Source organism: Oncorhynchus mykiss, chromosome 25, assembly GCF_013265735.2.
Source record: "Oncorhynchus mykiss isolate Arlee chromosome 25, USDA_OmykA_1.1, whole genome shotgun sequence".
NCBI lineage: Eukaryota > Metazoa > Chordata > Actinopteri > Salmoniformes > Salmonidae > Oncorhynchus > Oncorhynchus mykiss.
The window spans coordinates 1234793-1248354 of NC_048589.1; positions in this window are offsets into that span (position 1 = coordinate 1234793).

Genomic DNA, 13562 nt, shown 5'->3' on the forward strand with positions numbered 1-13562 from the left:
TTATGGGAGGAGAAAATGAAATATTGTGCAGGAGTATAATCGGGACTATGGCAGGTTCGCACTAGGTGATATGAGTGGACCAGTCAAGATATTGTTGTGTGTGTGCACATGTCTATGCTAATTCTTAGTGAGTGTTTTGTGTGTGTGCATGTGCGTATGTGAGTGCGGGTGGGTGCGTGGCTGTCTGACCTTCCCTCTCCATCAACATTGTGACCCCTCTTAAGCACCCTCTCTGTGGATGGTCCCTCTCGTTCTCGAGTAAGAAAAATAAAAAAGAGAGATAATGAGTAGGAGAAAGAGACAGAGAGCGTGGGAGGAGGCTGTTCTGGATACATTTGTTTTATGCCGGGATGCGTTGCTGCTTTGGAATGCGTTCAGCGTGAATATGATCCTCCTGGGCTCCTGCATAAACCAAGAATGTTTCATGGTTGGAGCCATCAGTAATCGCTTCAGAGCCCTTGTGGTATAAAACTGTTTATGTTGCCTGCTACATATTGCATTGGCATTAGAAGTGAATTGCTGTACACAGATAATAAATAACTTTGCTTCCAAATTATTTTCCTTTCATACTATTAAACGTCTAGTCCAGACAGTGGCATGTTGGATAAATAAGTAACTCTAAAACGGTGGAGGACCAGTCAAAGTACATGTACAAGTCATTTCTCAAATCTGCACCGGTAACAAGGATAGCCTAAACATGGGGCTTCTGTAATTTGTTCAATCAGGTTCATTTATTGAGGCCCTATAAAATGAGCAGAAATATTTTTATTTAATTCAATAAAAGTAAATATTTCTTATTCAAATCTGTGTCCAAGGTGAATTTAATAATGCACAGTACATTGTGTTGTTAGCGGAGCCACTGTTGTGTTTGAAGTTGATTTCACCTAGAGCTTCACCACCAACGAGAGGGGGCCCTACTGGACTGATTTTAATGGTGCACAACAGTATTCAGAGGGAGTAGTAGGTTACTGTGGTTCTCTCACCGCTGGAATGTTTAGTTGATCCAAAATTATAACATTTCATGATAGTCCACAAGGATTTGAACATTTTGGATTGGTCTAGTTTTCTTTGCCATTCAAGTCACTTTTCTGTACGTTGGCATGCGCAACTGCAAATACCAAACATACAGTACGTTACTCCACCACATTCATTACCATTCCCTGAAATGGAATGCTACCTCATGTTGCAAATATTGGTAATACAAGTCTAGATACATAAATGTAAATGTTCCATATGCCCTAACTTTGTCTTACAGATAATATGCCCATGCCCACACACACACGCTCATACTGTACACACATTCCCCCTGTCTCCTACAAAGTTTCTCCTATACACATGCACACAGGGGCAAACACATGTGCAAACAACACACACGCACACACATGCACTCACTCACACACTATAATTAGCCTCTCATGTGGCCGAAGCATGTTAACCGTCCTGACACAAGCCTGGCTACCGCCGCCGTTGAGCTCTCCATGTGTGTTTCATTACCATACACAGGTAGTACACGTTCTCCATCACAACCAAAGCTTCTGTCTGGTAAATTACACTCAGGGCTTCCCATGCAAGGCAGAGCAGTAGAGGTGGGGGTAGTGGGGGCTGAGAATAGGAGGAGGGCAATTGAAGATTGAAGACCAACTTCTGGCCAGACCTGATATATCACTGAACCCAATACTTTCATCCTTTTCTTCTAGTAATGAGACGCAGTGCATCCAAGCCCTTTGATTTATAATGCCTGCTATAGCCAAACACTAATCATTTATTATATTCCCTGTGTGCCAAGACGCTTTCACACAATCTGTCAGCATATGATTCATCTTATGATGTACATCTTAAGGTATTACTCAAGGTTTTTAAAGCTTTGTACATTAAAGGGTATTAAACTCCTTGGCAGAAACTGAGCATCACCATGTTGAAAATGTTTGGACTTTCAACCACGTAGTCAGCGGAAGATTTACACAGTGGTTTACAGTAGAACCAGTCGGTGTATCCCTTATGTACAAATATCTTCAGGAGACATACAGTATACGGAACTTATACAGAAGTATCTCTGAGGATCTATATAACATCATGAAATCATCATGACTAGTTGAATCAAAAGCTGGGCTAGAGCAAAAATGTGTAGCACTGTGGGTTCCAGTACTGGAACGGAGAGACACTGAATGGTTTGAGGTACACTAAGTAGTTGTGATGTCCATAATTCAATCCAATTAACTTAGCTGTATTCAATCACCAGTACAGTTGTCGGAGGTTTACATACACCTTAGCCAAATACATTTAAACTCAGTTTTTCACAATTCCTGACAAATCCTAGTAAAAATATTTAATCCTAGTCTTAGGTCAGTTAGCATCACCACTTTATTTTAAGAATGTGAAATGACAGAATAATAGTAGAGAGAATTATTTATTTCAGCTTTTATTTCTTTCATCACATTCCCAGTGGGTCAGAAGTTTACATACACTCAATTAGTATTTGGTAGCATTGCCTTTAAATCGTTTAACTTGGATCAAACGTTTCGGGTAGCCTTCCACAAGCTTCCCACAATAAAATGGGTGAATTTTGGCCCATTCCTCCTGACATAGCTGTTGTAACTGAGTCAGGTTTGTAGGCCTCCTTGCTCACACACACTTTTTCAGTTCTGCCCATAAATATTCTATGGGATTGAGGTCAGGGCTTTGTGATGGCCGCTCCAATACCTTGACTTTGTTGTCCTTAAGCCATTTTGCCACAACTTTGGAAACATGCTTGGGGTCATTGTTCATTTGGAAGACCAATTAGCTTTAACTTCCTGACTGATGTCTTGAGATGTTGCTTCAATATATCCATACAATTTTCCTACCAATGATTCCATCTATTTTGTGAAGTGCACTAGTCCCTCCTGCAGCAAAGCACCCCCACAACATGATTCTGCCACCCCCGTGCTTCACGGTTGGTATGGTGTTCTTCGGCTTGCAAGCCTCCCCCTTTTTCCTCCAAACATGACGATGGTCATTATGGCCAAACAGTTCTATTTTTGTTTCATCAGACCAGAGGACATTTCTCCAAAAACTACAATCTTTGTCCCCATGTGCAGTTGCAAACCGTAGTCTGGCTTTTTTATGGAGGTTTTGAAGCAGTGGCTTCTTCCTTGCTGAGCGGCCTTTCAGGTTATGTCGATATAAGACTCGTTTTACTGTGGATATAGATACTTTTGTACCTGTTTCCTCCAGCATCTTCACAATGTCCTTTGCTGTTGTTTTGGGTTTGATTTGCACTTTTCGCAACAAAGTACGTTAATCTCTAGGAGACAGAACGCATTTCCTTCCTGAGCGGTATGACGGCTGCGTGGTCCATTGATATTTATACTTGCGTACTATTGTTTGTACAGATGAACATGGTACCTTCAAGCATTTGGAAATTTCTCCCATGGATGAAACAGGGTCAGAAGTGAGTTATACACGTGGCAGACCACGCAGACCACGTGTAAACAACACCTGCATATTCTTTATCCCCTTACACTGTGTATAAGACAGTAGTTTTGGAATTGTTAGTTAGATTACTTGTTGGTTATTACTGCATTGTCGGAACTAGAAGCACAAGCATTTCGCTACACTCGCATTAACATCTGCTAACCATGTGTATGTGACAAATGCACAGGATCGGTACATCCGAACAGCACACCTGAGGGACAGGTACAGGATTTGGATGGTCTGTCATGGTCTGGGGCGGTGTGTCACAGCATCTTCGTACTGAGCTTGTTGACATTGCAGGCAATCTCAACGCTGTGCGTTACAGGGAAGACATCCTCCTCCCGCATGTGGTACCCTTCCTGCAGTCTCATCCTGACATGAACCTCCAGCGTGACAATGCCACCAGCCATACTGCTCATTCTGCGCATGATTTCGAGCAAGACAGGATTGTCAGTGTTCTGCCATGGCCAGCAAAGAGCCCGGATCTCAATCCCATTGAGCACATCTGGGACCTGTTGGATCGGAAGGTGAGGGCTAGGGCCATTCCCTGCAGAAATGTCCGGGAACTTGCAGGTGCCTTGGTGGAAGAGTGGGGTAACATCTCACAGCAAGAACTGGCAAATTTGGTGCAGTCCATGAGGAGGGGATGCACTGCAGTGCTTAATGCAGCTGGTGGCCACACCAGATACTGACTGTTACTTTTGATTTGACTCCCCCTTTGGTCAGGGACACATTTTTCCATTCCTGTTAGTCACATGTCTATGGAACTTGTTCAGTTTATGTCTCAGTTGTTGAATCTTGTTATGTTCATACAAATATTTACACATGTTAATTAAGTTTGCTGAAACGCAGTTGACAGTGAGAGGAAGCTTCTTTTTTTGCTGAGTTTATGTATATTAAGGTATGTTCTGACTTTATTGAACAGATAGAGCGACAGGATGACAGTGGCAAAAGATAGAGAGAGATTGTGTCAAAGAGCAGTAGGATTCAAACCCATGCCGACACTGAAGACATGTGTGCCGGAGGCTGCTGCATTACTGCTAGACCAGCCAGGCCACAGTGTCCACACACTCCTGTCAGATCCATGCGATGCAGTCATAAAGTGATGGTGAAAAAGTCACACATGCCATATTGATTCCTGCTGTTCTATAAACAGGCTTTACTTGGTCACAGTGGTGGTTCTTATTGGAGTTGTGTATTGTGTATTATGTCTGTGGGTCTGTGTACGCTCACGCTCACATGCCTGTGTGTGTATGTGTGTGTATGTGTGCCGGTGCACTTGCATGTACTAATACATCAACCCTAATCAAAACCAGCCCCAACCGCAAAATACCTCTACTGTGAGTCAACAACATGCCAGGCTACAGCCGAACACCCTCTGTGCCTTTAATACATACTGCCATAAAATGACACATTCCATCAGAGAACACTAGAACACTGGCATGCCTCTGGGCAAGTCCTCAAATGTCCCAATATCGCCTCATGAAAAAGAGGGCAAGTCAGTCGAAAGAGGGAGACAAGAGACGTACAATTGGAAGTACATCTGGGACCATCGTGTTAACCGTTGGCAGATACAATGCTCAACAGCATCGTAGTGGTTTCAAAAAGGCTTATAAACAGTATATGAAATGTGGCGTGGCTTGGGTTGGATTTAATTAGGAATTAGTAGGGTCTCAGACATCAAATCACTCTAAGGAACGGAGGTTTTGAAATAAAATGTTGGTTCATCAAACATCAAACAGTCAACTAGTCCAATCAAATGCCCACAAATCAAAAGACCCGTAATCAAAGCCACGAGTCATATCATTGATCATCTTTAACCAACTTCCTGTTTTTTTAACCTATCATTAGATGCTTGCCCATATGGGCCTCTTTTGTCTGCAGGTGTTGCTTGTCCTGCTGTAGACTACCAATTGGACAAATTATGAATCCCTATACTTCTAAGTGGCTTCCTTTCCTGTGGCATACTGCCTTTCCGGCACCTCACTCTCTATGGACTGGATAGGTGAAAGCCATGTAGTAGATGCACAAAGCTTGCTAGCTGGTGAGGCACTTATCTGGTCCATTTGTACACTCTTATAAAAAAAAGGTGCTATCTACAACCTAAAAGGGTTCTTCGGCTGTCCCCATAGGAGAACCCTTTGAAGAACCCTATTTGGTACCAGGTACCCTTTTGGTTCTACCTGGAACCCAAAAGGGCTCTACCTGGAACCAAAAAGGGTTCTCCTATGGGGACAGCTGAAGAACCCTTATGCAACCCTTTTTTTAAAAAGTGTAGTAAGGGAGAAGTGGGTTTATGATTGGGCTTTCAGTGTAACACTGGCTCCGTCTTGACCTTGGCCTGTGCAGTTTACCTCGGATGCAGAATCCTCTTTCAAGACAACACGTTGTACTCCCGAAACTAGTGTACGACATTGCTAACTACTTGTCTACCGAAACCATATACCACCAAGATTGTGGCTTTTGTAGTTTGTGGCAACACTACTTCATGTCTCAAGGGAGGTCGCATCACTGCACGATGGGCTAGTCATGACTGCCTAGCTAGCAACTTCCCATCTGCAACACTAGTATACAGGAGATATCGCCCCTTGTTGGCCTGTGGGTCTAAATGAAGGGCAGGATTAAGTACAGGTTTACAGTCTCAGGAACAGACTGTCAAAACTAACAGAACAAAGGAAAGACATAAAGAATGTAATTGTAAATAATGAGGGAAATTAAGAAAATAATGAGGCAGCCCTTCGAAGCCCTTCCTCAAAAAACCTGCTTGAACCTCACCATAGATTCTGCATCCTTCATTACAGTTCCTGAGAGATTCAACATTTAGGGGCAAAGCAGAACTTTAGGTGGCCATGACATGCTATTCTTGGATGATTTCCCATGTCTGATCATTTTGATTTAATGATAGCTAAATTGAATCTCATTTATACGGCATCCCTGCGCCACCCTTTATTCTAACATGTGTCTTTGTAATGAGCCTCTATGATATCATGCAATCTCCCGTGTAGACATCCTCCAGAGAAATCTTCCTTGAAATTTCACAAGGAGTCAAGCCCCTAAGAAGCCCGCTGCGATAGACCGTTTTAATAAAAGGTCATTTAGAACTGTCGGAATCTCTGGTTGCATTGAATCATAGCCAAACCGACAGAATGAGCGCTATTGGAAAGACTGAAGTCTATGCTGTAAAGTGTATGTTCTTGCTTTAAAGGTCCCCTGTGTGCTTGTGCTTGTAAGACATTTCATTAAAGATGAAGATCCCCGAATACTTTCAACAATGCATCTGAGTATTTCGCAGATTCCTTCTTCGAACCTTTCATTTTAAACAACTCTTCTGTCGAGGCTAATATGCACTGAGATGTTTAAATGTGGACATCCTCCTTTAATCCTAAACTTTCATCCCTTTTCCCCCCAAAAAGACTCTCGTCTGTAGGTTATAAAGCTTTTCCTTTATTCCTCCAAATCATCACAGAAAGACCTCCTATGAAATAATGTTTCATAAGACAGCTACATCTGCTGGAAACATTGAAAAGGATGTTAGTAGTAGTAGCCGGTGGGTCATTACTTCTGAAGCCAATACAACTCAATAGTACTATCTGCACATATACTAGATATACCTGTACAGCACAGCACAGGAAAATTGTTTCAGAATTCAATTACCAATCCAAAGCAATTTACAAGGTAATGTATTTCGGTCATTTTTTTGTTTTTCTTAAACGTAATCATTGTTGATCATGGTAATGATATATCTAGGTATATTCGGGAGTGATAATGTCACAACAGGGCACTTAGTTCCCACCAAATCATTAGTGCACATAATACCTCACATAAAGCACAGAAGGTTCTGGTTTTCCAATGTTCATACACATACCCACACAGCTGAAATACTCATCAACGGGTCCCCAATGACCTAGGGTGCGTCAGTATTTTTATACTCCACTTGCTCTGAAAAGGCAAACGAAATAACTTCTACCCCATATGCGTGCACACACACACACACACACACACACACACACACACACACACACACACACAGGTATTACACCACACCAACACCACTTCTGCAAAATAGCAACGCCAACACGTTCACATTTTTGTTTTATGACATTGTTCTTGTGGAGAAATTGATGGTGTGTCTGACTAATAAGTGCTAGGGAGCTAAAATAACACTTGTCCCCCTCGAAGAGCCTGCTTCAGAGGTAATTAGCTTATAGTCTGCAGTCTTGATCAAGCCCTCCTATAATCTAATCATTAACTTGTTTGGGGAAAAAGTGAAGGAATGCTACACCATAAGGATGTGTTGGATTGCATTACACTGGAGCTCCATGGGAAACCAAATCTCCCACAAGTCTCCATGACATCAATTGAAAACTGTTAACTTTAATTCTATTTGAATATCTTGTTAATTTAATTGCATCAGGCTGGGATTAGGGTTCTTTGGTTAAACATAGACTAATGCTTGTTCAGATGGCAGATCTTAGCTTGGTAATTTCTGATGTGATCAAACATTTGTTTTATGACCACAGTCAAATGTAATAAATTCACACCCATTAGACTTGGACTGAAGTTGAATGTGACATTCCTGGTCAGCTGTGATGAAAATGTTTATCATGTTTGACCAGGGGTGTGCATCATTAATATTCTGATGGCCACTTTCTTTTTTATGGTATGATGTCATCGGTTTGAAATATTCCAGGATTAGTGTCCATATTAGGACAACCGACACAAACTCCTTGCAACTCTGACACCAACTTGTTGTGACGATGACAAGTCCAAGTGACTCTGAGGCTGTACGTTCTCCATAGCCAACAGTTCCCTCCCTACTTCAGCATGTCCTCCTAACCCTGTCTCTGTCTGTCTGTCTCCCAGCCCCTGCTGGTGAAGGAGGAGCTTTGCCTGAACAAGCCAGAGCATCAACCAAAACCTCATGAAGGGAAGGTGGAAATTGTCCTAATGTTAAGCAAGTAAACATCCTTGGCATGTTTTCTGCCACAAAAAAAAAAACAGTAATCTACATTTCCACAATGAAGGGAGTCATACATAGTCATTTTCCAATCGCTTTTTCAATTGCATCAATTAACCATAATACCATCCTTAGTCGTCAGACATCCATGCAGTCTGATAATTCAAAGAATTGCCACGAATAACAACGTAAAGGCAATATAAACACGCTACCATTTTTTTATCTTTAAACCGCTGCTGGTCTGGATGATGCCGTCATATAATATAGTCTGTTCAGCGATATAAAAACATACCCTGAGTCAATCAAAAGCTCTTGGGATCCCATTCGTTTATTACCTTATCTGTCAATTACAACACTCACGCAGAAACATACATCACAATCATTAATCTAATCACCAACAATAATATTTGAGTTAATAGCCTAAAACGTCCCATAGCAGCCATGAGTTCATCATCTGGCACCACGTATCGGTTGGTAGTAGGAGAAGCAGCCACTTCCCAACCCCCTTTATTAGTTATTACAGGTTTATTATTATTGTAATACGAACGAGTGAACTTAAAGGGCAACATTGAGGTCTAGGGTTCCTTTAACTTTGAGTATACCTCAATGACATCACCGAGCCATGACTGATCCACCCCCTTTGTTCTTGCATTATAATGAATGTCCAAAAGATATATAGCTAAATGGAATTGGTTTGATTGTAATGTAAATACACAATTGAATGAAAGCTGATTGGAGATCAGTTTAATCTTATGTTTTGAGTTATTGCATGTGACAATAGGAGAGACGTAGAAGGGAAAATAATTAAACCACAATGAAAGGTGGAGATCTCAGAAGATATCGTTGGTTCCGAACACAACGTTGTTTCTGCAGCCTTGAGAATGGTATAGAGTTCTAATGGACTGCAAAGAAAGGAAAAATTTTTACAAAATAATATTGACCACTCATGGGGTTCCTATTGCCTTATGCACCCGACTCATGAAGTCAGAAGTTTACATACACTCAGGTTGGAGTCATTAAAAATCGTTTTTCATCCACTCCACAAACGTCTTCAAAACAAACTATAGTTTTGCCAAGTCGGTTAGGACATCTACTTTGTGCATGACACAAGTAATTTTTCCAACAATTGTTTACAGACAGATTATTTCACTTATAACTCACTGTATCACAATTCCAGTGGGTCAGAAGTTTACATCCACTAAGTGGGGCGGCAGGGTAGCCTAGTGGTTAGAGCATTGGACTAGTAACCAGAAGGTTGCAAGTTCAAACCCCTGAGCTGAAAAGGTACAAATCTGTCGTTCTGCCCCTGAACAGGCAGTTAACCCACTGCTCCTAGGCCATCATTGAAAATAAGAATTTGTTCTAGTTGCCTAGTTAAATAAAGGTAAAAGATTTTTTTTTTAAGTTGACTGTGCCTTTAAACAGCTTGGAAAATTCCAGAAAATTATGTCATGGCTTTAGAAGCTTCTGATAGGCTAATTTACATAATATGAGTCAATTGGAGGTGTACCTGTGGATGTATTTCAAGGCCTACCTTCAAACTCAGTGCCACTTTGCTTGACATCATGGGAAAATCAAAAGAAATCAGCCAAGACTTCAGATGCCTGAGGTCACCACGTTCATCTGTACAAACAATAGTACGCAAGTATAAACACCATGGGACCACGCAGCCGTCATACCGCTCAGGAAGGAGATGCGTTCTGTCTCCTAGAGATGAACATACTTTGGTGCGAAAAGTGCAAATCAATCCCAGAACAATAGCAAAGGACATTGTGAAGATAATGGGGGAAACAGGTACACAAGTATCTATATCCACAGTTAAACGAGTCCTATAAAGGCCGCTTAGCAAGGAAGAAGTCAGTGCTCCAAAACCGCCATAAAAAAAGCCAGAATACAGTTTGCAACTGCACATGGGGACAAAGATTGTAGTTTTTGGAGAAATGTCCTCTGGTCTAATGAAACACAAATAGAACTGTTTGGCCATAATGACCATCGTTATGTTTGGAGGAAAGAGGGGGAGGCTTGCAAGCCGAAGAACACCATACCAACCGTGAAGCACGGGGGTGGCAGCATCATGTTGTGGGGGTGCTTTGCTGCAGGAGGGACTAGTGCACTTCACAAAATAGATGGAATCATTGGTAGGAAAATTGTATGGATATATTGAAGCAACATCTCAAGACATCAGTCAGGAAGTTAAAGCTAATTGGTCTTCCAAATGAACAATGACCCCAAGCATATTTCCAAAGTTGTGGCAAAATGGCTTAAGGACAACAAAGTCAAGGTATTGGAGCGGCCATCACAAAGCCCTGACCTCAATCCCATAGAATATTTATGGGCAGAACTGAAAAAGTGTGTGTGAGCAAGGAGGCCTACAAACCTGACTCAGTTACAACAGCTCTGTCTGGAGGAATGGGCCAAAATTCACCCAACCTATTGTGGGAAGCTTGTGGAAGGCTACCCGAAACGTATGACCCAAGTTAAACAATTTACAGGCAATGCTACCAAATACTATTTGAGTGTTTGTAAACTTCTGACCCACTGGAAATGTGATGAAAGAAATACAATTAGAAATAAATCATGCTCTCTACTATTATTCTGTCATTCACGTTCATTTCACACACAGGTGATCCTAACTTTTTAAAATCATTTTTATGTTTTATTTATTTCCCCTTTATTTAAACAGGTAGGCAAGTTGAGAAGAAGTTCTCATTTACAATTGCGACCTGGCCAAGATAAAGCAAAGCAGTTTGACACATACAACGACAAAGAGTTACACATGGAGTAAAACAAACATACAGTCAATAATACAGTATAAGAAGTCTATAAACGATGTGAGCAAATGAGGTGAGATAAGGGAGGTAAAGGCAAAAAAAGGCCAGGGTGGCAAAGTAAATACAATATAGCAAGTAAAACACTGGAATGGTAGATTTGCAGTGGAAGAATGTGCAAAGTAGAAATAAAAATAATGGGGTGCAAAGGAGCAAAATAAATAAATAAATAAAATAAATGCAGTAGGGAAAGAGGTAGTTGTTTGGGCTAAATTATAGGTGGGCTATGTACAGGTGCAGTAATCTGTGAGCTGCTATGACTGACCTAAGGGAATTTTTATGAAAATTAAATGTCAGGAATTGAAAAACTGAGTTTAAATGTATTTGGCTAAGGTGTATGTAAACTTCAGACTTCAACTGTAGGTACTGGGAAAACAGGACCACAGACTTTTAATTATCTCTGTTGCCATGGCAACTTCTTGGTTGTTAAACTCCCCATATACTTGATTGCATGATTGATCATTGATCATGACTTGTTCCCACAAATGTATGGGAAGCGTATAGTTATTAAGCAATGTGACTTATGAGAGACTTTAGCTGGCCAGTGGAACTTGACTAAGCAGAATGTTAAGGAAAAACATTTCCAAAAGCATCAGTGTGGCACATAATGAAGGCACAATCTGCTACTTTTCATTTCCAGTCAAAAGTGCTGTCCCTGCACTTGTTTGTAAATGATGGTGGTGGGTCTCTGCAAACAATATAACTCAAACCTAAACTGAACCAGTCACATTTCTTACCTAAACTTGACCAAACCTTGAGCCCTAACCTTAACCAATTGGAATTACGTACCTAAATGTAACCAATTACGTTGCTTGCCTTACCTTATGCAATTTCAATTTCACTCTGAGCAGAGTTGCCCAAGAACAAGATGGAATAAGAAAAAATGTAATCTGCATCTAAAGGTTGACAGACGACACAACAGCCACTGCTCAGACAAAACATAGCTGAACTCTCTGTTTGGATTTAGGCATTGGTAAAATGTTTTATGCTGGAAATACAAACCACTTATTTTGTTAAGTCTAGCTAGTTCTCAAGACAAGCTGCAAGTGGTTGGCTGTTAGCTAAATGCTATCTACACATGCGCTGTTTCGCTTGACACAAACAGGGCTGGAGACCTGGCTTCGATCACACCGTAGGTCATGAATTCAGCCTCCTTTCGGCTCACCATGATTCATGTCAGTCAGAAAGGGAATGATGTAAGATCAACCATAACCATATGGAGATGGAGTATAGACAAGAATAGACCGTATAGTTCAAAACCCCGGTGCAGGAGTTTGGTCTAACAGTATAACACAGCACATTCTGGACTACACATGCCCTGTGAGAGATCAGGGTTTGATCCCCATGCCGACCTCTTCAACTTTAAATACTGCATCTGTCTTCCCCTCTCACTTCACCTATATACCATAGCTATCCAAATAAAATAACATTTTAAAGGGGAGGTGAATTCCTCTCCCCTTAAAAACAGGTAAAACATCATTCCCTGCTGCAAAATGTTACATTAAAAATTGAGTGCAATACTCCAGCTGTAAACTGTGTGTTATGAAATTACAGCTGCCCAACATACCATACTGGTCAGGTTATGGCTAAGGTCTGCATCCTCCAGCTTCTGTTGTTATGCACGTGAGTGAGGACCCAAAAGCGGTTTAACAAAAACAGAGTCCTTTAATGTCAAAACACAGGGAAGACATAGATCCTCTTCAGATGTATATAATGGCAAAATAGACAACCCGCAGAGAGGGCGACAAATGAATCATAAAGTCCTTCTGATATTTACAGAAGAGTTCCCCTTCTTAGCAGCGGAGGAGAATAGCTGGGTTAGAGTCCCCTTCTTAGCAGCAGAGGAGAATAGCTGGGTTAGCGGCGACAGACTGCTGGTCTCTCTGGGTAGGCGCGGGTCGTAGAGGACAGAGGTACCTGATCACACGTAGCATCAGATGAACAGGCAGATTCCGACAGGACGGGACAAGGGTGAAGCAAACAAGACGATAGTTTGGTTCTGGCATGAGAAACTCAAACGAGAATCTGACAAAGACAGAAGCAGGAACAGAGAGAGAAATAGAGACCTAATCAGAGGGAAAAAAAGGAACAGGTGGGAAAAGGGTGAACGAGGTAGTTAGAGAAAATGAGGAACAGCTGGGGGAAGGAGAGGAAGAGAAGGTAACCTAATACGACCAGCAGAGGGAGACGGAGTGAAGAGAAAGAACAGGAACAAGACATAATATGACAATACATGACAGTACCCCCCCACTCACCGTGCGCCTCCTGGCGCACTCGAGGAGGAAACCTGGCGGCAACGGAAGAAATCATCGATCCGATGATCA